The following is a 24356-nucleotide window of genomic DNA, read 5'->3' as shown; positions in this document are numbered from 1 at the left end:
CCCGCGGTGCAGACCCCGGGACGCCATGCTTCTTCTTAAGGGGCCCCCCTCACTTGGAATATCCGCAATATAGAGTTCTCCAAGCGTATGCACAGGCCGCCACGCCGAGGCCCGCCTCTCGCAGCAGGGCCTCGAGGGGATTCAGCACCTCTCCGCTAGTAGGTAGCGCAACGCGCCAGTCACGTATATTTCTGCGTGGGGACCGCCACAGGGCCGCAACTCTCCACAGTCAAGCTCCTCACCTCAGCTCCACTACATGACAGGCAGGCCCGGGCGATGCTCTGCACTCCAGCCAGCTCCCGGGCATCTTCGACACACTGCCAGCCGCGACCGCAGGGCGTAGTGAATCCGGCCTCTCCCCGGTGTCAGCCCCCCAGTGGCCTCCTCCGCACAGCTTCTGCCCGGTCCCGCGCCGTCCTGGGCCGCACTTAGTCTCTGGACACCAGCCACACTTCTACCCGGTGAGTTGGCGCTTCGCCGGTTGTATCAGCTGCCTTTCATGAACGGTGCTCCGGTCCCGCTGATTTTGGGCGTTGATGGCACCGTGTCAGGATCAGTAGAATGGATAATTAGGGGTGTCGGCCGGAGCTCTAAAGAGTCGCGTCCGCCATGGCAGCTGACTGGCCACGCCCCATCCTCACCTTCCCTGATGAACTCGCATCACACCCCACCTCAGGCAACTCCACTTGCTCCCTGTACTAAAAAGATGCAAATTCAAGCTGCTGACCCACACACACAAGGATCTACACAACAGTGGACCCGCTTACATTAACCACCGGCTGAACTTCCACCAACCGTCAAGTAGACTATGCTCCGCCTCCCTTTCTCTTGCCGATACTCCTCGCACCTACCAAAGCAGAAGTGGCTGATGCTCCTTCTCCCACATCACAGCAAAGACCTGGTACAGCATCCCCCACGCACCTCCGGACTCTCACCTCACTTAAGGAATTCCAAATGGCCCTCAAGACCTGGCTGTTCGAATAAGTCTCTGGGACCTGTAAGTGCCCAGATAACCTATTGGGTGATTAACCTCGCTTAATAAATCCTGGTTGATTGATTAAATGTTATTATTTTAATTAAGTCACATTCATGTAGCTGTGTATAGATGCAATTACAATAGACTACAATTTGCAGCTTGAGTGGTCAACATTATTGCACTCCTAGGTTTTCCAGCTCAACATTTATAAGTGTGGACAACCCACGAGCAAAATACAGTGTGGGAATATTTTTTTAATTTGCATGATTCATTCGCTTCTACCTCAGACGAAAACTATCATTTAAACAAATGATAAGAAAAAGAGGTGGCTCTATACAATCACCAATGGTGTAGTAGAACAAGCACAGAATGCTTAGCTTGAACAAAGTAAAACCTACTAATCATTAGTTTTGTTTTTAAATGGTCCGTGCTCAATAACAGCAAACCCCTGTTCAATTATGCTTTTAGTTAAAGGTACATTGGCTTTAGAAAATGTGGGCTCCAGGTGGTGGCATCTATATGGATGTCTACCTCCATGGAAACTCGAGCGGGTTTTTGCAGTCCAGGCCCCAAGTGGCACAGGATTGGCTGATGGGTGCCAGGAGAGGGGCTTTGGTGGCAGTTAGAGTCTTACCAGGTGGTTGGTTACACAGTAATAGTGCTCTGTGTTCCTGAAAGTCAGGTCAGTTAATGGGTTCTTTGCTCCCTTCCTCCCTTGCCATGTTGTTGCTTTTTAGCGAACATGGAATCGGCTTGCTTTATTTTTTGTTGAGGATGGAGGTGAGGCTGTAACTTGTCGCTTAAGACAGGTGGCAGAAAAGCATAGCGATCACAAAATGGGCCAGAAGGGTTGGGGCGTGACCGTGCAGACCTTGGCAGAGAGAAAGTACAGAGGAGCGATAGTTGGGTCACTTGTGAAAGGACAGTAAATGAAATGATAAAGGTAAATTGAGGAGCGTTTTGAGGGTGTTGGGGGGTTGTTCATGTTGGGGAGGCTTAATGGTAGGGAAGTTAGTTGGAACACTGTATTATTGAGGTTGAGTAGTTTGAAATATGTTGTAATTACCTTTTCTAATAAAACGACCTTTTGCTCTCCTAAATTGGCCTGGTCATTCTGCGCCTTCTCACCCGAAATTCCTATTGGAAATTACTGCAAGCCTGCAGTTGGTAGAAGCACTAATCCTCTCCCCAAAGAAGTGTATTTCAGATTGCATGCACTATCAACAGCAGTTTCAGGTGTTCATAATCGGCCAGCCTCTACCAACTGGGCCCGTACTTGCTCGAGAAGGAGCACTGTTGAGCACCGTGTAACATTAGCTCCAATGATGACTACAGACTACCACAGGGAAGGGGTGAAAAGGAGTCTTTATTTGGTCCGTAAAGATAATAGACAAAACAACCTCAGCCACAGCTCCGAACATGAGCGGGTGACAGCCTGAACGCACACAGCGGCGCTCGCCCTGGAATGTTGGTCGTAGTGACATTCTACGTGATGTCACCATGAGACGTTCCACTACGCGCAGCGCTGTGACAAGGGGGAGCACAGTGAATGGGAGATACCACACATCCCCCTTCCCTACAAAATGAAACATCAGAAAAACATGGTATACACACAAGAGTTACATCGTCACGTATTGCTCCAAATGTCTGGGCGGCCTGATCACTCTCCGGCTCGTTCTGCTAGCCGGGTGTGAGACCTTCCCCTGTTCCCTGGGAGGGGTTTCCTTGCCCGCCAATGATTTGTTTTCCCTCCCTTCCTCCACACTGGTATCCTGCTTGGGAGGGTGATACCTCACAACTCTTCCCAGGTTCCAGATCTTACCCTCCTGGGTTTTTACAGCATTCTTAAACAATTTAACAATCTTTGTGGGCCTGCTGTATTCCGACCAACTCGCCCTGCCAGTAGGTGTTCTGATTTTAATGTCATCCCCTACTTTGAACCCCGCCTCTTGTGTGGAGTGTAGTCTATCAAACCTTTCTTTCCTCTCTGCTTTGTCTCACTAGCCCCCTCGATTCTCTGGAGTGGTCTGACCATCCCTTGTGCCACCCCATCCAGCCTGGTGATAGTTTAGTGTTTGGTACTCTTGCTCTGAGCATTTCAAAGGGGGTGACGCCCGTCGTCTGGTGCGGCGTCAACCTGTATGCTTCTAGCCGTTTCCACACTTCTTCCTTCCAGTTCTGGCCGCTAGTCTTCGCCAACTGTATGCTCTCTTGGAGAGTCTTGTTGAACCGCTCGACCATCCCATTGATCTCCGGGTGGTACAGAGCAAATCGTTTGTGTATGATTCCCCGCTCCTCAAGGAAGTCCTTCATTTCCTTCGAGCACAGTTGCACTCCAGTAGACTGCTAGGTAGCCCCTCTCTGATGAACAATTCTTGAAGGAACTCGATGACAGTTTTCGTAGTGACTTCACTTACTATCTTCACCTCCGGCCATCTTGAGTATAGATCCATGAGCACTAGAATGTAGGGTGTGCGCACCTCTCCCATCAGTGGGCCTACGATGTCTAACGCCACCTCCTCCCACGGCCCTGACGGGGGTGGCCTACACACCATGGGTGGCGTTTGTTGCCTCAAAACTTTGTCGCTAACACTGCACAGGATACAGTCTCTTACTTTCCTTTCGATTGCATGGTCCATGCATGGCCACCAGTAGTCTTCCCTTATCCTTTGTTTGGTCTTGGTGATGCCCAGGTGACCGTCATGAGCTATGTCTACCAGATCTTCTCTCACCGCTGTTGGTGGGACCAGCCTCGTCCCTCTGAACAGGCAATCGTCGACCACTGACAGTTCATCCTTGACCATCCAAAATGGCCGTAGGGCTTCGTCTCGTTTGTCTTCATGTTTCCACTTACTTTGTACTCTCTCGCACACTTTAGGGATGATCTCGTCTGTCTTAAGTGCTTCTTTCCATGGTTCTTCCCCAATGGCTCTCTGGGTTATCGCGCATACATTTTCTGTTTGGTAGTCCTCCTTTTCTTCATCGTCTTTTCCTTCTGCCTCGTCTCCATCTTTTTCCGTCACTAATCGCGACAGGCAGTCTGCAGCCAAATTCCGTGTTCCAGGGACATATTCAACGCAGAACGTGTACTCTTGGAGACCTACTACCCAACGCCTAATTCTGCTAGAGATCGCATCAAGCCCCTTCTTGTTGAACACCTCTACCAATGGCTTGTGATCCGTCCGAAGCATAAACCTTGTTCCCCAGAGGAAGTCCCTGAATTTGCTCATGGCCCAGTATACCGCCAAGGCCTCTTTTTCGATCACGGAGTAGTTGCTCTCTGACTTCTGCAGTGATCTCGACGCGAAGGCTATCGTTTCCTCCCCGCGTGCTCCTACTTGAGTGAGGACCGCTCCGAGCCCTTTAGCACTTGCGTCGGTGGTGACTACTGTCATCCGATTGGTTATGAAGGACTTGAGGCTGGGGGCTTCTGCGAGTGCTCTCTTCACATCCTCAAACTCTTTTTGGCACTCCCCACTCCAGCTGAACACTGCATCCTTTTTTAGCAACTGGCATATAGCAAACGTCCTTCCAGCAAAGTTCTGTACGAATTTGCTGTAAAATTCCAGCATTCCCATGAAGGACTTGATTTCGTCTTTACTCTTCGGAGGCATCAAGTTCATAATAGTGTTTTGAAGTTCTGCTTTTGGACAGATTCCCCCTGCTGTCACCTTGTGTCCCAAGAAATCCAGTTCCTTGCAGCCAAACTTGCACTTTTCTCTTCTCACAGTCAGTCCTTGTGACCTAAACCTGGCTAACACTTGTCTCAACCTCTTGTTGTGTTCCCCGTTGTCTCTTGCAAATACCAGCACATCATCTTGGTAGCATAGGACACCCGGGATCTCTCTCAAAATGTTTCCCATGAGTCTCTGGAACACGGCTGCAGCCGATACTAGCCCGAAAGGCATCCTCTTAAATTTGAATGCACCCATGGGCGTCACAAACGCCGTAAGTTCCTGCGACTCCTCATGTAGCTTGATCTGGAAATAGGCTGAGGTGAGATCAAGTGTTGAAAACACTTTTGCGCCTTCCAGCATGCTCATCATTTGAGTGCTGTTGGGCAGTGGGAATCTATCAACCACAACCTCTTTGTTCAAGGACCTAAGGTCAATACACAAACGAACCGACCCATCCTTTTTCTGAGCTGCTACAATGGGAGCCAACCATTCTGTGGCCTCCACAAGTTCGATGACTCCTGCTTTGCACAGTTTCTCAAGTTCAATCTTCACCGCTTCCTGGATTTCTATGGGAAGTTTCCTTACTTTGGCTACGACTGGTATCGCGTTTTCTTTGAGTTTGATCTTGTGGGAGTAATTCATCAAACATCCAAGTTCTTCTCTAAATACCTCCCTGAACTCTGTCACTATGTCTTCCCACGTTTCTTGCACTTCTTGTATTAGAATTTGAGGGTTTTTGTTTGGATTTAGATAGACCCCTAACTCTTTCTGTGCCTGCCAGCCCAGGATGTTGTCACCAACTGTAGACACATAGATTTTTGACACTGTTGCTCTATTCTTGTACTCTACTGTGTCCCAGAAATAACCCTTCATGGAAATAGGACGACCTCCATAGCACCCGGGCCTTACATCCATCCTATTCAATCTAATCCTCCCCTTGGACACCCGTGAAAATTCCTTGGTGTTAATGATCGTTATTCTGGAACACGAATCAAACAATGCTTCTACTACAGTGCCTTTAACTTTTATAATGTCTTTAGGATTGCTGACCTGATCTCCACCTACTTGCAAGACTATTTCGTCACACACTGTGTTAGTCCTGTCCTTACTCTGCTTGCCAAACCCCTGACCACTCCTGCAGTACTGCCTGAAATGGCCTTTCCTGCCGCACTTGTTGCACGTGAATTTGAGTGCAGGGAACTCCTTGTCATATGCCATGTGTCCTTGCTTTCCGCACCTATAGCAGGTACCCTTGAACGACCATCCTGTTTTGCTCTCTTTCTGCTCTTTATGTACTATCTTCTGCCCCTTGACCTCTGACACACCTTCGCATTCAGTCACAACTTCGCTTACTTTGATTTTGTCTTCGCTCACCTTCCCACCACAATCCTGTTTGATTTCGCTAACGCACTGCAACATGTGTTCCACCTGTTTTGCAACTATTAGAACTTCCCTCAGCGGTGGATCATCTTTCAACCACAACTCCTCACGTACACGTTCCGTCCTACACGCTAGCACAAACTGGTCCCTGATTCTCTCCTCGCATGCGCCCCCAAACTTGCATGTTGCAGCCAGTTTACGGAGATCCGATACAAAATCTTCTACTGATTCCCCTTCTTTCTGTACTCTATTTCCGACATGTTACCTTTCCATTATGGTGCTAGTCTTTGGAAGGAAGTGTAGATCTAGTTTCTTTAAGCTAATTTCTAACTCATTCAATCCTCTCGCTTCCTGCGCACCTAGATCTGGGAGGTGTTCTAACACCTCTTCCCCCTCTGCTCCTAGGTAGTATGACAGTAAGGCTACTTTCCTCTCTAACCCTAGATTGGGGCCACATACTGTCGCATACTTCAAAAACACCTTTTTCCATTTCTTCCAGTGTATCATAGGCTCCCCAGGGTTAGACAGAAAAAAGGGTGAAGGCGTCACATTCTGCATTTTGATACTTGTACCTAAAAGTCTACTCTGAATCAGAGAAACAACTACTCTAAATATGTAAGAGGGCAGAAATGAGTGCCAAATTGTTACACCGTCCCAAAGCACAAAACATTCAAAGTCCATTCCTCAAGTCCTGGTTCAATAACTCATTCAAATCCAATATTGATAGCTGGACCCCAAATAAATATCCACAAGCTGTAGGATCCAGTAGAATTCTTCTTTATTCTTCAGTACATAATCAGAAAACAGCCAACACGTGTTTCGTCTGGCTTTTCACATTTGCCAAAGACTTAGTCAGGGCTGCATTATAAAAATCAAATAAATATATATCAGGACTGTATAGTTAAAAAATAGGTTGTTTTAAGAAGTAAGTCTCGAAAGTAGAAAAAGAACAGTGGCTTATCCAAAAGTAAAATAGCCACGATAGTGCACCCATAGTAACTAGGTCAAAAAGTTTTCTGATTCACTACGAGAGAAATGGAAAAAAGAAAAGAAAACCAAAACGTGACCGAGATCATAGGGTCTCCACTGTGCACACCTTATAACCCAAAATATATTTGAAGTACGGCAATATTCACCTTTTCTAATTGTAATTAATACATAGACGACTGATAATGACGAGGACCTGTTACTACGGTGAGAGGGGGATGTTACTGAACTTGAAACTATGAATATGCGATATTGAGCGCATATTGACATGCGCTCTTTTCTTCTTTTTTCTCCCTCACTGTTTATGGGATAGGATATCTGGATGAAGAGGAATAGAGAGGTAAGTTGTAACTTGGTAATCCTGGTTACGACATTTGGACCTAAGCTCTGGATGTGTGATTAATGTTTTTTTTTGTATCTATAACTTCTTAGGTTATGATAAATTGAGGACATAACTTGAGGTAAGCGTCATGATTAAGGAATTGTGATAAGAATGCTGGGGATAACCTTTATTCTTCTGATTGCTGGGCTATTTAACTTTGTTTTCTAACAGACATTGGTGGTTCTGGGGAGGCTTTAGATATAATATTTCAGTCCCTGAAGGAGTGAGACACTGAAATAAGGAATTGTTGAATATATAGGGTAAGGTGGACTAGTTGTGGTATTGTAACTACTGGAATGTCTGTGATGATATCGTCGTATGTTTGATGTTGTAATCTATTTTACTACAGATACATATATTGTCTGACCCTTTCGCGTGTGACCTGGAAGCGTGCTATCTTTACTTATTGTTGGAGGCGATGATGATATATTGAAGTGGTGAGTTCAGTGAGAGTCTTACATGAATTTTGCTGATGTTGGAATAATGTAGTATAACACTTACTAGAGATCTATGATGTCTTTAGCACCTAAGTACGTTCAGGACTAATTGGGCCATGGGTCACGTGGCATCGATACTATGTAGCGGGGACAATAAGAGGAAGCATTGAAGTTTAGTTAGAGTACTTACTAACGTGATAAACTTCTGTTATTTAGATTACGAGAAGGACTATTTTTCTTTCAAGAGGATGAAATGAGTCGTCTATGTATTAATTACAATTAGAAAAGGTGAATGTTGCCGTACTTCAAATATATTTTGGGTTATAAGGTGTGCACAGTGGAGACCCTATGATCTCGGTCACGTTTTGGTTTTCTTTTCTTTTTTCCATTTCTCTCGTAGTGAATCAGAATTTTTTTTGACCTAGTTACTATGGGTGCACTATTGTGGCTATTTTACTTTTGGATAAGCCACTGTTCTTTTTCTACTTTCGAGACTTACTTCTTAAAACAACCTATTTTTTAACTATACAGTCCTGATATATATTTATTTGATTTTTATAATGCAGCCCTAATGAAGTCTTTGGCAAATGTGAAAAGCCAGACGAAACACGTGTTGGCTGTTTTCTGATTATGTACTGAAGAATAAAGAAGAATTCTAATGGATCCTACAGCTTGTGGATATTTATTTGGGGTCCAGCTGTCAATATTGGATTTTAATGAGTTATTGAACCAGGACTTGAGGAATGGACTTTGAATGTTTGTGACCAGACACTTATGGTTACACTTCTGTATTTATAATTGTGATAATTCTATTTGTATTCTTCATTGTGATTGAAGTTGATTACCAGTTAATTTTCTTTATACATATATTGGAGCGCAGGTGAGATCTCCCATTGATCAGTAGGGTAGTCTGGTAACCACCCTTTTCTCACCTTGCTGCACCGCCACCTACTAAAAAATGTTTGATACTAATATCCCTTAAGATAGTGTTGAGCGCCCTTATCTGCGAGGTTACCAGTTACTAGTCTTACATTATGGGTAGGGTGGATTTACCACATCTTCTGCAGGGTGCAGTACCATATAAAAAACATTGGCATTTATAATACCAATAACTCCAATTTTGCAGGGTGCAGTACTATATGTGGCCAATGACCACATATGGTATTGCACCACTGCCTGTAAAATGGCAGTCCTGCCAAGTATCACGCATCAAGCGTTAGACTAACGCATTTCAGCGTGGTGCTCCGCAGAACTGCACTGAAATGCATTGTCACGCATATCTGCATATGGCAGCTGCACCTGCGAAGCCTGTAGATGGAGCTAGAATGTGTGGCATAATCTGCAGCAATCGCCTGTGGCTGCGGCGTGGCGCACTTTTTCTGCAGGCTTGGGGCACTGCTGGCAGGCTCACAGTGCTACTATGTATCAGCATATTAGATTCCGAGGCACGGTGCAGCCGCGCGGCTCTGAGTCAGACAATCTGACTTCAGGGCGGGGCCCAATCAGGTTGTTCGAACGGATTGGCCGGTGGTACCGCGGGTGTGTTGTCATGTTCTGATGCAAGAGGCCACGGTATGTTCGTGGGGAAGGCCGGCGCCTCGGGGGCTCACCTCACTAGTTTGCGGGTGGCACTCAGTTGTTTAAGGACTGGTGTCTGCTCGCAGGGGCTTGGCCGCCCATGCCGTGGTGCTTCTGATGGCCGCCACCCCCTGTGTCAATTTTAATATTCTAGGGAGAGCCAAGTGCAGTGGACGTCGCGTCGTCAGAGTCTTAGTTCATGCAGCGGCTGCCAGGACAGAAAGGGCTCACACCAGAAACTGTTGGAATAAAGAGGCCCGCGGCATTCTTAACCAAAATGATTGCCACGGAGAGCTGGGTAGTGTGGGCTGAGCAGTCTGCTGCAGAGTCACCTAAGACAGTCACGGTGCCCTGCCTCCCTGCCATTACATAAATATCTCTACTCTGTCTCTCACGTACTTGCCGAGACTTGCCTCTCCCACCTCTTGTAACTAGCAGAAAAGAGGCCTCAGAGTCCCAAGAACACACTCATCTGCGGTCCTGCCCTGCATGCCCTATGGATTGAAGGGAAAAAGGGACACGTCTCTGTAAACAAGATGGGGCACATATGCGAAAAAGTGAGCCAAAAAGGTAGTTACCAAAAATAAATACTGCCACGTAAATACCAGGGATTGCTGATCAAGCAATCCAGAGCAACATTAGGAGTAAAAATGGTTGCAAAAGTCATACAGAATAACGGGCAATAACAGGGCAGCTCCTCGCATGACTACGGTAAATGATCCCGGGACTGGATCCCACGCTGGCGGCAGAGTGAATCTGTGGATGATATTGGCCGCCACTGCTGGGGTGTTCCTCAGCAGAACAGAACACATACAGCCAGAATGATGCATTGTTGCCACCCGCGGAAGTCCAAGAGGTGCACTCGCCAATTGCCGCCGTCTCCCTTCGCAAACAGTAAGTACCTGAGGAGTGACATGTATCCTCTCGTAGGCTAGTTAAGTTGCTAAAAGCCAAAATATAACTTCTCGTTACTCACTGGTAACCCCCATTCTTTGATTCACTCTGGTGTATTCACAAACATTTACCCACTTCCATGCAGCCATCAATCCGGATTTACACAGGAAGGAATTCATCACCCAATTATTTACGCGCCTCTTTTTATGCGATCTGTGTATTCGGTTGCATGCAGTATGTTTTCTGGTTGCGCGTCCAGATATTTCACACAACATAAGATATTTACTAAAAAGAACCTTTGCCCATGAACTAATTAGCCAACTCGTGCCTTTTCCAGTGCTTGTTTCTGGGGTAAGAACAGATTATGTGCATGAGGTGTAGTGTTCATTTCAATCCACCTGTTTACAATACTTTTATGTATTATTTGTAGATTATGCGATTTTATTGTGTCCCACCAGGAAATGAATGAATATCATTTCGGATATTTATATGTTTCCCTCGTCGTCATTGCTTGATTTTGCTTGCAAGAATGTGTCACTCATAGTCATTCAAATGTCACTCATAATTTAGACTAAAATTATGTAGATGTCACACATGGCAAACTGAAACCTTGGCAGCTACGAAATGGCTAAGTAAAAAACATTACCATTTATAATGCCATTAACTCCAACTCTAACGAATGCGAGATCGATTGCATTTCCAACGCAATAGGTCTCACATTTGTTAAAGTTAGAGCTGTTGGTGTGGAAAATGACAATGTTTTTTAGTTTTGCTTTTTTATACCATTGGCAATACTGTTATGCAAATATAACTTCACTGCAAATAAAAACCAAAAGTGAAAAACATTGTCATTTTCAACGCCAACATCTTTAACTTTCAACCAATGCGAGACCTATTGCATTGCAAGTGCTTGTTTCGAGTATAATTCTTTCCACGCTAGCATTTTCCCTTGGTCTTCGTTTCTTCTAGTCCTCCTTCGTTTTACATGTATTTCATATTTAAACAAGCATTTACAATGCATCGGTTTCGCCTTCGGAAAAGTTAGAGCTATTGGCATTGTAAATGACAAACTTTTTATTTATGTGTTGGTTTTGAAAACAGATAAATAAATGGCATTGTTATTTACAATGCCAATAGCTTACTCTGTCGCAAATGCGAGACGTATTGCATTTGCACACACACACCCACACAAGAGCCCCACACACACACAAGAGCCCCCCACACACACACGAGGCCCACACACACACCACACAAGAGCTGATTAATAATACAGCAAGAAAGAAGAAACAATGGCAGTGCTTCCGGGTGGGGGTAAGTGGGGTGGCAAAGTAAACAAACCTGATTAGAGACCGATAAATGCTAACATTTGCAAAGCAAGTTAAACATGTGTGCGAGGAAAATTGGATAAGGGCGAAACAAAGGAAGAAAAAGCACGTAACAAAAGAAAGAAAGATAGAAAAGAAAAATGGAAGAATGGAACAAGGGATGAAGGGAACTCTCTTCCGGCGGACCTTTCTAGAAAGGGTCCAGAACGCGCAAAGTGGAGTTTTCATTTAGACAGCCCAGGGAAAGTCACTCATGATGCTATCTACTTTAGCATAGGAGAAACCAGGATAAAAACACGTGAGCGTAAAGTAAATGCGATTTTAGGAAAGTCACATGATCGAAAATTAAAGCACAAACTAAGAATGTCAAGAAGGTAGGAAATTACAACCAAACATGCAAAAATGTGTCATCCAAATTACAAATCAACTGCAATGCTATGACAAAACAAAATACAAACTAAGGGAATGAGACCTACAACTGCGATAATATTAAAAGCATATCGGGCGTCACATAATTACACGTTGCCACATTGTTAGTACCCAGTGAAAAGAATTATAATACATTAGGCACTGCAAACGTGCTCTAGTGCAGCCTCCGGGCACCCGTTTGTACCTAAAACATGATCACTACTATCAAAACATATACAAATATGTTACGTTGGAAAATTAACCATGGTCTGTATTGTTTATCATTATTGTGCACAAACACCAACGCAGGGTTGCTTCAGAAAGGTAGAGGCTCCTAATTAGGTTAATTATGCGAAACTGTGCGCCTAATCCTTGTCCACTCTTAGTAGCATAAATGTGGCAAATAGCAGAAGCCGATTTAACAGTTGTACACGCTCCCGTGAGCTCGCCTGCCAACCAGCTGCTAATTTCAGCCGGGAGGCCAGTGAAGCCTGGGGCTCTGCAGGGGTTGGGGTCGCCGTGTCAGCTATGGATACTGCTACTCCCTCGTGTCTCCTGCTAAGGCATGCCCCGGGGCTCTTTCAAGCTCCTGAAGCCCACTGGCCAATGAGAGCGCTCGGACCCAGGAATTCTCCCCCCCCCACCCAAAACCCCTCTCCTGTGTTTTTTTTGTTCAAAACTATGGCCATGCCTCTTAGAGACTACAGCCCCGCTCCATCTGCATGTTGATTGACTCACAACACGTTTGCACGCCGCGTTTGGAGAAAAAACTAGTCACTGATAGCATAATTAAAGAAGAGAGCGCCGTGCTGTGCCGAGGAGACCCGCTGTCAGACTCTTCCGTGAAGTGCACAGGGGGGCAGGAAAGGCACGGACAGCGGGAGGGGGGGGGGGAACGGCACACGGTCAGCGGGAGGGGGGCGGGAACGGGCACTCACCTGGACTTCTTCCGGCGGCGGTCGTCCTGGAATGAACAAAACAAACCTAAAAAAAAAAATTTAAAAAAACAACCCGCCCACCGCCGCATGACGTAGGAAAAGGGGTGGGATGAGTAAAAATCGCGGGAACGCCCACGAATCTGCTCCGGCCATGACGGACAGATGTCTGTTCCAATGGCTAGCCTCCATTTATGGAGCTAGCCAATGGAACAGAGGGCGGATTCCCAAGCCACATACTCTAAACAAAAGATTTCGTCCTGCGCAAAACGCTGCTTGCGCAGCTTTTCGCCAGGTCGAAACCTAAAAATGGGATGGGATGGGGAAGCAATGGACGGTTTGGGGTACAACGGAGTACACAGGAGGTGCAGAATTTGATGCGAGAAGCAGTACACAAGAGAGATAAAGGAAGAACACACTTGTATGTTACGGGTGCTGACGGAAAAAGAAACACATTTGCAATGCAATAGGTATCGCATTAGTCAGAGTTTAAGCTATTGACACTATAAATGACAAGGCCTTTTATTGATGCGTTTTGAAAACTAACACACATATAAAAGTCATTGTCATTTCTAAAACCAATAGCTCAAACTCTCGCAAATGCAAGACCACTTTAATGCTGACCGTGCCCCTTTCTTTAGACATTGCCCACCGTATTCAGGTTACAGCGAGCCGCGTCTAAAGAAAGGGCATGGCCACTATTAAAGCACGTATGGGGCGCTTTCACTCAAATTTCTTGTTTTAAAACCACAGGTTTCGTAGCGCAGCTGCTAAATTTAAAGTGGAGCGTTGACGAATACACACTCCTTCCATCCCCCACCTAATTCATATGTGATTCAGCATACTCCTCAAAACACTTTTTTAGTCCCAAGATCTCAAAGTGCCTTTGACCTTGTGCTAACCCAGCTCTTTAACATCTACATGGAACCACTCGCCAAGCTACTCAGGAACGCCAACATCCACTTCCACCTCTACGCGGATGACACGCAGATTTACCTGGAAACCTCCTCTCTCAAAGACATCCACAGACTCAACGATGTCCTAAATGAAGTTCAAGACTGGCTGACAAAGAATCACCTGAAACTCAACCCCGACAAGACAGAAACACTCCTCATCTCAAACAAAGAAGATAACCCTCAAATCACAGAGTGGCTAAAGTCGATCGATGCTCTCAAAGGTAACCTCACGTTAGCCGACTCCGTTAAATCCCTGGGCTTCACCCTAGACCCCAAACTAACCCTGACAAACCACATTAAGAACTCGGCGAAAAGCGCATTCTTCAACCTCAGACTTTTGAACAAAATTAAACCTTACATTCCCAACAAAGACCTCAAACTAGCCACGCAATCTCTAGTTCTCTCAAGACTGAATTATGGGAACTCAATCCTAATAGGCATCCCCAAATCGCACCTGGCACCACTAAAAACAACACTTCACGCGGCAGCGAGAATGATCACAGACTGCAAAAAATCTGACCACATCTCCCCGGCACTCAAAGAACTCGAATGGCTCCCTGCGGAAATGCGAAGTACCTTCAGAACGGCCTGCCTAACCCACAAGGCCCTACACACCGGCAAACCGGAATACCTGGCTAACAAGTTCAAAAAAGCAGGCCAAGCCAGAAATTTGAGAAGCTCTAACTCCCTGCTGCGCATCCTACCAAAAACCAGAAGGAAGAGAACTGCGGACTGCTCTTTCTCAGGAAATGTCCCCAAAATATGGAACGCCATCCCCCCGCACATCAGAACCCTACCATCCTATGCAGAATTCAAGAGCCAACTCAAATCCTTGTGCCTTATCCGCTCCCTCGGTTGTGGATAATTTGGAGCTGCAAACGTCCCAGAATCCATGCGGTAATGTTGATTCCTGTACCAAGAAGCCCTGTTGTCCGAACTTTTCTTCTTTCCAAATTGTCACTCGCTGATTGCTTTTATTGGGTTTGTTTCATGTTGTTCTCTTTGTCATTCCCTCTACTGTAAAGCGCTCTGATACCTTCGGGTCTTGTTAGCGCTATAGAAAACTTCTAAATAAAATAATAATAATAAAATAATGAACACAATGAATAAAAACACAATGATAGCGAGTTTTCTTTCTGGTGCCACTGCTACAAGTCTTTGGGGCTGCAAATAAAAGTGCAAACATAGCCTGATTTAAGGAGCAATCCTTTGAGTGACCTCGAGAGGATGAAAGGCCGAGTAGCCCCTTCAAGAATTTGACTCTATGGCAGAAGTCTTCAATCTGTGGGGCGCGGCGTGGAGTGTGGGGAAGGGGGTGGCACATTCCCCAGCCTTACATTGACTGGATTCTAAAACATTTGCTTTGATTTTAGTAAAAGACAGCAGTCCTGGGACAACAAATTTTGATTGTTTAAAATGATTCAGCTGAGTCTCCTATGCCGTGAAAAGCTTTCATGCCAGAATGCCTGGTCGCTCAAAATAAATGCAAATGTGGCCCATTAGTTAATCTGCAAGTGTAAAGGGTGCTTGGACCTCATGAATCAATCCAAGCTCTGTGATGACAAAGATGTTTTTGAGTGGTAGTGCAAAGAGTTAACAACTGGGCTGTAAGTAAGTAAATAAGTAACTGGGCTGTGAAGTGTTTGCTTTTAATCATAACTGTACTTACACAGCCTTTAATACCCCTAAGGCGGTGTTGAAGGAGACAGTTATTTAAAAAAGAAATTGAATTACATAAGCCCAGGTATTCCTAAAATCTACATTTTGGAAGAACCATTTTATTGTAAAACTATTTATACATTTTGTATCAGTCTATATTTCACTGTGTGTAATGCAATGCAAGTGTAAAATAATAACTTACATACTCACAGTGCTTTCTGTCACAGGCTGTGTCTCATTGCACTAAAAATACACTATTTTCCACTGCACCAACCAAGATTTAATTCGGTGTCTCTTTGGTTACACTCAGACAGTGCATTAACTAATAGAGGTTTCATAATGTACGACAGTGCATTTCCGACTGAGTAACTACTTTTTACATTTCTTTTTCATTTATTGTATATGTACATACCTGATGGTGAAAGACCTACATAAAAATACAGATATTTTGGGGCTTATTTATGACAGGCTTGAACTGCCAGCGCACCAGTTTTTTGGGCGCTCTGTTGGCGCAAGCATCTCAACCATACCTATGAGGCTGCGCAAAATCACCCTGCATAGCTTTGCACAAACTCATAGATATGGAGTAAGACAAAGCAGGGCAAGCTGTTGCCTTGCCTAACTGCATCAAGGAGGTGCTCCATGTGTGCCGTGTGGGTGTTCCCACGCAACACCCATGGATTTTGATGCTGCTCCATATTTACAAAATAACTTAAACCGGGGGCAGCACCAAAAACATGTCTCCACAGTGAAAACAATGTCTCCTCGTTTTCCCCTTTCCTTGTGGGCTGCATTCTGCAGCTCACGTAGAAAGAGGAAAACATCTCTCAGGATTGCTTTTGTGAGGGAAGGTGCCCTTCCTGCACAAAAACAATTCTGCCTATGTTGGTGCTAGGCAATAATTTGTGCGCCGACGCAAGAGGAAAGAGCAGGAATGCACCGTATTCTATAATTAAGGTGCATTCCTCCCCTTTCACATTGGCGTAGGACAGCGCAGCAAGAAGACTTGTAGCGCTGCCCTACCCCAATTCCTCATAAATTAGGCCCTTTGTTTTTAGCTACACCTTTGACCACGCCCACTGGCCTTTGGTTTGATAAGCACTGTTTATTATTATTTCCCTACCGTAAAAATTATTTTGTGTAGGAATTGGGGTGGGGGCGTTTATGGTTGTTGATGATGAGGAGGAGTACAATGTTCTAGAAACTTGTCAGGAGGGGGTCCTTACTCCTAAAAAGGTTTGACAAGGGGGTCTCAGCATCAAAATGTTTGAAGACCTCTGCTCTATGGCCTGCAGTTTAGGAACATATATGTCTCTTGAGCTGGCGTTTTAAACTGCGTTGTTGCACACCCAGCTCTCCCTTTAGCTTTCATGGATTCGATTGATTTGAGGTTATGCTGCAAGTTATTGATTTCCAATCACAGATTCAAAACTTACAATCCGCCATGCTTCCCCTCTGCTGCAGACTGGTGGTCCTTCCACAGACCCAACACTTATGATTTGGAGTACCCCTAACCTTTTTCGACATGTCTGGGGAAAAAAACGCCGAATTTCCAAGTGAAAAAAATACCCAAATCAGAAGACACGATTTTAATGAGGGATGACAGCTGCGGGGGCTTTTTGCCACTGACAAATTGTCTGGGCGCATGGGAAGAATTAATAAACAAAAAAATCACTTGAGGGGAGGCAAACAGCTCTCGGCTGTATCCTTTGGAGAAAGAGGTGCAAGGTTACAAAATAGTAACCAGAATTCGGCTTTTTTCAGGAGAAAGATCGACAGACCAAAACAAATCCTAGCAGTCTGCCCGGTCGCGTCCTCTGCGTGAACTTCGCGGATTTCTACCCACTAATACGGCGCAGGATGTGCTGCAAACGAATTTCCTCCAAGCGCTTTAAAATCCCCGCGAGGAATCATTTGGAAAGAAAGCGCTGCAGAGCCCTGACAGCAGGAATCCGGAGAAAAAAAGCTTCCAGAGCAGATGCACGGAAATAAACTGATTCTACACCCTGCAATAGGATCCGGTTTAAAAGGGACAACGTATGGTCAAAGTAAAAGCTGATAGGCGCAAAGGTGGAAGAAGGTAACATTATCCGGAAGCTTACATCTCTCAAAAATACAGTAAGCGATTTTATTCCTCATGGCAGGTTGGTGGTTACTTTTTTCCTCTATTCATGGTAGTAGAATTTCACAATGGTATACTCAGTTCACTTCAGCTAGGACTTTTAAATGTTTAACAGCAGCTGGGGTGACAGTGGACGTTAAACCTTTGCTGAGGAAAGCGGTGCGTTCTACAGCTCAGGATCTCTGCTGGACCAACTCGACCTCTCATCCTCCAAGGTCGATATACCGCGCACACTCTTAATACTTAGCAGTTATAGTGCAATATATTGGTTAATTATCGGTCACCTTTTCCCCAATAGAGCACGATCGACTCCGCATTTCTCCACGAGGATATACGTATATTTACAGTCTGACCTTTGCATTGTATAACACCTGCACCCTTCGGATGAAAGGCGGGTCGACGTTACACTCCGACAGACCCAGTAACTGCAATAAGGGGTAAAACAATCCGGCAACACGTCGACTTGAAATAATCTGGACCATAAATGTATGTAAGGTAAAGTGTAACAACGTTTTCACTTACTATTCCAGAAAAGCCCAACGTGTTTTTCAGCATGTACCACTGAGAGAAATTGGTATTTAAATAATTGTTAAAACATCTTCTGGACACGCCCACAAAACATTCATTAGAAGATTCTAGTCTTTACAGTCAATGAACTAAACTTAAACGGAAGGCGCAGGCACATATTTTAACAAGTCAGGTCCCGGGCCGGGGAATGACGTCACGGGGGTCATTAAGTCCCGCCCCTTGTTGCGGGGGGGGGGTGGTGTCCCCGGCTGGCCGGCAGCCAATCACAGCGCGGTCCGGGACACACGGCAACAAGGGGCGGGACTTAAAAAAAGAGTCAGAAACGCCCACGATTCGCGTTCTGACCGGGAAAAAGTCATTGACAACGATGTCTTCCAATGGCTAGCCTCCATTTATGGAGCTAGCCAATGGAAGAAGGGGCGGGTTCAATTCCCCCATAGTGTTCTAACATTAGATTTCGCCTGGCGAAACGCTGCTTCCGCAGCTTTCGACAGGCGAAACCTAAAAACACTAAAACAAACGCCCTGCCGGGCTCCACCCATAAGGACAAATATGCCAACCATGGTTTGATCATACGAAGGACCATATCGCAACACAGCTAATTGATACTAGAACCTCTCGAACTGAATTAACGTACAGGTTATTACTAAGCACACACGGCCCTGAAGAAGACCTGAATAGGACGAAACGTGTTGGCTACTGTGGTGAAATTCAAAATGAAGGAATTAAATAAAGTGATACAATCAACAAAAGACAAACTTTTTTTCGCTTTGAACATTGATTTAAATGTATATTTTCTTGTGTGCTGACCTATTCTTGGCTACTTATGTATTTCATATTTGTTCTCGTCTCTGGCTCCCTTTTTAGCCCCAACACTAAAATGGCGCACGCTCAAGCCTCAATTTACGAGTCTTTTAATCAAGGCCACCGACCACGCACGTGCGTGGAGCTAAGCAACAATATAAAGAAACCGAAACCATCAATATACACATGACAGAGAACGCGACCACGGGAGCAATGGGCGTCTTCCATTCATCAGCAGCCAATGGGTGAAAGCGCGCACTCAGGCATGGCTGTCTGTTGTCACGTGGAGTCGTTCTTTTCCCGCAGTTGCATCAGCCGAAGGGAGCCGTCGCAATGAAGCTGAAAGGCAGCTCAATGCTCCAATGGTAAAGCCGGAAGCTTGCCTGATACCCTATCAGTTTCTGGAGGGCGTGTCCAAGGCTGCGTAGAGTTCTTTCTGTCAGCCCGTGGGTCGCGAGCTGGAAGCCGGCTGTGAACAAGCGCGAGGTAAGGGTGGAAGGGAAGTGGGTAGGGAGCCCGGGGGTTGTAATAATGGGATGAGGGGGCTAAAGGAACCGGAATGACTCAGTACAGTGAGCGGAGGGGGTCCGTGAAGGCTTTAACAGTGGAAGTTATTGAGACCTCATGGTGTGCTGTAGAAGCAGCCGTGTGGCCACTTGTATATGTGCCTGTAGGTGTATGGAGACATTTAAGGTTACCAGATGACTCCAAGGCATTTGGAACTTAGCCGCATGTATTCTGGGAGCAGTAGTTCTGGTATGTTTCCAACCCATTGAGATAACGCACTTGAAAACAATCATTTGGAAAATGAAAGCCGGTTCCGGAGCATGTTGTTGTGTCTCGTGACATAGAAACATCTGGTAAGCTTAAATGTATCTTTCATCACGGAAGCTGTTGTGGGTAGTAGTCTGTAGAGGGTCACATGCGAGGTAAGTAGGAGGAGCTAACATGCTGAGGAGGAGCTGATTTCAAATATACAATAGGCCTGGGCGAAATGTATATATAGTATAGCATTTATATAGCTCTTGCTTACCCCGATGAGGCGCAGAAGCACTTTGCAGATGGGTTGCATCCTACTCTGTGGGAGCCAGGTGTTAGTGATTCAGTCTGTTATGATCTGGTTTGTTTTGTGTCATGCATATGTTGTGGTTTTCTCCCATGCAGTTTTGTTGTCCAAATTAAATCCTCTCCAGCTGATAAAGAGTAACTAGTAAATGGCAGCAAATATCTTTCCACAAGCATGAGTATTACCTTCTCTAATCTGCACAAAAACCTGCAGCCAAATGTGTAATTGTGGAGAAGTGTTACATACTTTAACACCCCACACGTCTGATTTACATGAGGCCCGTCCAGCATGTGCCTGGCTAAGCGTGAAGCACACAACTAATTTACTTGAATAGATGTTCCCTAATTTCCCGAAGCCCAGACTGCTACCTGATTGTGACTAACTTGTGAGACCGATTTTACAAGTGCGATGACAACTAAACTGCATACATCATGCGGCTACATTGATCACAATGTCTCAATAAACATGAATTACCTACAGAACTCAGATACATGTCATCCAACATCGTGATTCCTCTAGTGACTTTTGTCCATTGTTTTTAGGAAGTAGGTTATACTTGAGGTCTTGGAAAAATCCGTATTTTCTCCACTGAGGAGTCTTTTGTAAGAGCAGATGCCAAAGAGGGAACTGAAGTTTTCGTTCTCAGATAGGGAAGACACTTTTGAAGAGGAGTTTGGGCGTGTGTATAGAAGAGGGAAGTTTATTAAAAATATGATGGCGGGTGTTGGTTTGGGGTAAACTGAAATGGTATAGTGAATAGGATGAGTTGGGTGGCACATGGCTTGACAGGTATTTGCAAATGTCTTGGCGGGTATCGACAAACACTTAGGACTAATTTGTTGGCTTAAAATACTGTTTTACTGGGGCGTAGGGATTTATTGGCTTTGTAAAGGAAAGTTTAGAGGGAAATGGCGTTTTTGTTCCTACGTTACATCAGTTTTATTGGTCACAACTTCATAGGATTTATAGTGTACTTTATGGAGTGAGGGGCGGTGGTTTGAAGGGGTGCTATAAAAAATAGTGCCCCCAATCTGCTGTTGAAAATTCCAAAATACTCCAGTGGATGAATCAAAAGCCCAGGTCCAGCACATTTCTTTAAACATCCTATCGAAATAGCAGGAAAACAAATCCCAGAATGCAAAGAAGGAAATGGGACTGGACTACTTATTCCCATATAGGCATGGGAAACCTGGGAGCTGTGTGGGTGAAGAGGATATGTTTGTGAAGAGGGGGCACATGTTTGTGGATAGAGTGGAGGAGAATATGTGGTTTAAGCTGTGGTTTCGTCAGCCAGCCTCAGATTTTTGAACTCTATTATGCATGTATCAGGATTTGCACACCACTGTTGAAAAAATACGGAATTTCATGTACATCTATGAAATGTATCATTTTTGGGGAAGTAATGTTACCAAAGGTATATTTTTCCTCGGGACCTCGCAAACATTTGTTAGATAATCTGCACCAGGAGCGCAACTAGGTCTTAATTTCGGGGGGGGGCTAACATGGCAAATGAAGGGGCGTGGCTAATGTTAATCAATGGGGCGGGGCTAAAATGGCAGATAATCCGGATCGATTAATGCTCAGGTCAAGCGGAGAAAACGTGATGAATTCTGCAATTGAAACTGGACAGTTAGAGCACACATTTTTGTTAATTTGATGCATTTATGTCGTATAGTCTTATGAAAAAGGAACAGAATGTACTGAATTAAAAGGCCAATTTAATATATTTTACTACAAAGCACTTTAGGAACACAATATAACCAATTTTCACAATGCCATTTCAAGGCGACGACCCTTTTTCGCCAGTTCGCCAACAACTGCTTCTATAGGAGGACAATGTGCTTGTGAAATGTTTATCATTGCAAGTCCAAAACCCATACCCACCCTGAACCCTAAAATTACCCCTGGTACCCCAAAACCCATACCCACCCTGAACCCCAAAGTTACCCCCTGGCACACCAAAACCCATACCTGCCCTGAACCCTAAAATTACCCCAGGTACCCCAAAACCCATACCCACCCTGAACGCTAAAATTACCCCTGGCACCCCAAAACCCATACTCACGCTTAGCCCGCATATTACCCCTTGCCCCCCAAAATCCATTACCACCGGAACCTCCAAATTACACCCCTGGCACCCCAAAACCCATAACCACCGAAACCTAAAACTACCGCCTCGCACCCCAAAACCCATTACCACCCTGAACCCTGAAATCATCCCCCTAGAACCCCAACTCCCATACCTGCGCTGATCCCTAAAATTACACCCTTGCCCCCAAATCCATACCCACCCTGAACCCTAAAATTACCTCTGGCACCCCAAAACCCATACCCGTACTGATCCCTAAAATTACACCCTTGCCCCCTCAAATCCATTACCACCCTGAACCACAAAATTACCCCCCTTGCACCCCAAAACCCACGCCCACCCTGAACCCTAAAATCACCCCCCTGGAGCCCCAAAACTCATACCTGCGCTGATCCCTAAAATTACACCCTTGCCCCCCAAAACCCATACCCACCCTGAACCTTAAAATTACCCCTGGCACCCCAAAACCCATACTGAACATTAAATTCCCCCCTGACACCCGAAAACCACACCCACCCTAAACCCATACCCGCCCTGAACCCTAATATTAACCCCATGGCACCCCAAAACCCATTACCACTCTGACCCCCAAAATTACCCCCTGAACCCTAAAATGACACTCTTGCCCCCAAAACCGATACCCACCCTGAACGCTAAAATTACACCTGGCACCCCAAAACCCATACCCACGCTGAACCCTAATAGTAGCCCTGGCACCACAAAACCCATACCCACCCTGAACCCTAAAATTGCCCCCATGACACCCGAAAACCCACACCCACCCTGAAACCTAAAATACCCCCTCACACCCTAAAACCCATACCCGTACTGAACCCTAAAATTAACACCATGGCACCTCAAAACCCATTACCACCCTAAACCCTAAAATTACCCCCTGGCACCTCAAATCCCATACCCACCCTAAAATTACCCCTGGGACCCCAAAACCCATGCCCTCCCTGAACCCTAAAATTACACCTGGCACCCCAAAGCCCATTACTACTATGACCCCGAAAATTACCCCCTGAACCCTAAAATTACACCCTTGTCCCCAAAACCCATACCCACCCTGAACCCTAAAATTACCCCTAGCACCCCAAAACCCATACCCACGCTGAACCCTAATAGTACCCCTGGCACCTCAAAACCCATACCCACCCTGAACCCTAAAATTACCCCTGGCACCCCAAAACCCACACCCACCCTGAACCCCTAAATTGCCCTTCTGGCCCCCAAAGCCCATACCCGTCCTGAACCCTAAAATTACCCCCTGGCACCCTAAAACCCATACCCACTCAGAACCCTAAAATTACCCCCTGGCACCCCAATCCGTAACCCACCCTGAACCCTAAAATTACTCGCTGGCACCCTAAAACCCACACCCACCCTGAACCCTAAAGTTACCCACATAGCACCCCAAAAAATGAACACTACAAACTTACACTACATGTGCATATTCGGAGGGGACTCTCCTCTGACGTTTCCATGTATGTAAGTCAAAAACAACATTCCCTTAGAGTATCCTAGATATGCAGGCAGTAGGTAATGCTGTGCTGAAGAATTCATTAAAGTTACTGAAACTTACATAAAAAACGGCTGCCTGCTCTTCTGATACTATTTAGTTGAGTTAGGCTGATCAGCAGCACTGCGTCCTGGCATCCAGCCCCTCCCGAAGATCTCAGTGTAGATAGGTGTGTGTCAAATGTTTCCTGCTTTCTCCTTGCCAGGGCCTCCTCTGCTTCTGTGTCGTTGGTGCCCATGGATGCAAAAAGAGAAAGATCCATGGCCCTGTTCACCATTTAACTGGTGAGCAGGGCCTTGGATCTGAATTCCATACAAGTGCACAGACAGCAGGGGCAAAGGGATGGCAGTGCAGGTGATGCTTTTACTTTGTAAATTAATTCCTGCTGGCGTCATAGCCCAGGGTTTGCTGTCTGCGCACTTGTATGGAATACACATCCATGCAAGTGCACAGACAGCAAACCCTGGGGTTTGACGCCAGCAGGAATTCCTATACAAAGGAAAAGCGTCACCTGCACTGGCCAGCCCTTTCCCCCTGCTGTGTGCATCTTCCCACTCCCACCCCATGCTGAACACATCAAGTGCTTAGGTGAAATCCCTGCCTTCAGGCAATGATATCACCTCGGGCAAGT

At 45.6% G+C, this 24356-nt stretch overlaps 1 protein-coding gene across 1 annotated transcript in view; it reads left to right on the top strand.

Annotated features, from left to right (window-relative positions):
• Positions 1 to 19400: 19400 nt before the first annotated feature.
• AARS1 (alanyl-tRNA synthetase 1) overlaps positions 19401 to 24356 on the top strand; it is a 373026-nt gene continuing 368070 nt past the window's right edge. The window contains exon 1 of the mRNA XM_078670073.1: positions 19401 to 19534. The gene's annotated coding sequence lies outside the window, so the exon portion shown is untranslated. The remainder of the gene's footprint in view (positions 19535 to 24356) is intronic.

Source organism: Lissotriton helveticus, chromosome 12 (assembly GCF_964261635.1).
Source record: "Lissotriton helveticus chromosome 12, aLisHel1.1, whole genome shotgun sequence".
In the NCBI taxonomy this organism is placed as follows: Eukaryota; Metazoa; Chordata; class Amphibia; order Caudata; family Salamandridae; genus Lissotriton; species Lissotriton helveticus.
This window is presented reverse-complemented; position numbering and strand designations above follow the sequence as displayed.